This window comes from Triticum aestivum, chromosome 5D, assembly GCF_018294505.1.
Source record: "Triticum aestivum cultivar Chinese Spring chromosome 5D, IWGSC CS RefSeq v2.1, whole genome shotgun sequence".
Taxonomy (NCBI): Eukaryota; Viridiplantae; Streptophyta; class Magnoliopsida; order Poales; family Poaceae; genus Triticum; species Triticum aestivum.
The window spans coordinates 307,938,967-307,940,712 of NC_057808.1; positions in this window are offsets into that span (position 1 = coordinate 307,938,967).

The following is a 1,746-nucleotide window of genomic DNA, read 5'->3' on the forward strand; positions in this document are numbered from 1 at the left end:
CACCCGCCACCCACTTCATAGCCACCGTCGATGACTTAACCGACGTGCTCGACCATGGCTCCGAAGACATCGACGGCATGGACGACGATACCGACAGGGAGCAAGGCCAAGACCCGCCATTCACTGGACGTTGGACGGCCACCTCTTCGTACGATGTGTACATGGTTGATACACCTAAAGGATCTGGCGACGACAAAGAAGAGCCGGATAAGAACAAACCCTCTGAGACGCAGACCAAGCGCCGGCGTCCCAAACGCCGTTCTAAGCCTCGTCGCTCAAAGGATGGCAACACTGGCACCGGAGAAAATAGTACTCCGGGCGACGCCGAAACCAATCAAGACCCTGTCGGCGCTGCATCCGAACAGGAGGAACATGACAACATGCAAGACAACCCTGATGAACAGGCCATAGAAGATAACTCGGAGGACGATAGTTACCATCCGCCCTCCGAAGAGGAGACAAGCCTCGGCAACAAAGATTTCATCGTGCCCGAGGACCCTCTGGAGCAGGAACGCTTTAAGCTTCAACTCATAGCCACTGCAAGGAGCCTGAAAAAGAAGCAGCAGCAGCTTCAAGCTGAACAAAACCTGCTCGTCGACAGATGGACTGACGTCCTGACAGCGGAAAAATACGGCCTCAAGCACCCAGCCAAGAGCTACCCGAAACGCAGACTACTACCTCAATGTGATCAGGAGGCACTGGAGCACATATCTCCCTTGCATAATGAGGAGCGACCACCGCGTGGTCGAGACAGGGCAGCCGACCGGCCACCCGGCTGCCGGGATAAAGCGGCAACTTAGGCCGAACAGCAGCCTGCCCCACCACCTCGCAAAAGTAGAGACGGAAGAGTTCGGGGTCACACATACGACCTCCGGCAAATCCTGGACGATAGATCAGGACGCACAAGATCGATCTACGGATCGCGAGGGCGTGCCTTGAGGCACGAGGAAGGCCACCTATTCGGACGTGATAAATCTAACCACGCCCGGGCCGAACACCGCAGACGGACTCCATCAGAACTACGCCACGACGTGGCCTGATCTAGACCGCACACCCTCTCTTCTTCACAGATGAAGTACTGGACCATGAATTCCCCGAGAGGTTCAAGCCCGTCAACATCGAATCATACGACGACACAACTGACCCCACAGTGTGGATCGAGGATTTCATCCTCCACATGCACATGGCCCGAGGAGATGATCTCCACGCCATTAAATACCTCCCACTCAAGCTCAAAGGGCCAGCTCGGCACTGGCTTAACAGCCTGCCTGAAAATTCTATTGGTAGCTGGGAGGACTTGGAAGAAGCTTTCCTAGACAACTTCCAAGGAACTTATGTCCGGCCACCAGACGCCGATGACTTAAGCCACATAGTTCAACAACTTGGAGAATCAGCCAGAAAATTCTGGACTAGGTTCCTGACCAAAAAGAACCAGATCGTTGACTGTCCGGACGCCGAGGCCTTAGCAGCCTTCAAACACAGCATCCGTGACGAATGGCTAGCACGCCACCTCGGCCAAGAAAAGCCGAAGTCCATGGCAGCCCTAACGGCACTCATGACCCGCTTTTGCGCGGGAGAGGACAGTTGGCTGGCCCGTAGTAACAATACGGCCAACGAAACAAGCCCCTCCGAGGCCAAGAACAACACCAGCAAGCTCCAGCGCAATAGAAACAAACGCCAAAGCAACGGCGATAACACCGATGACACAACAGTTCATGTCGCATCCAGTGGCTCCAAGTCCAGCCA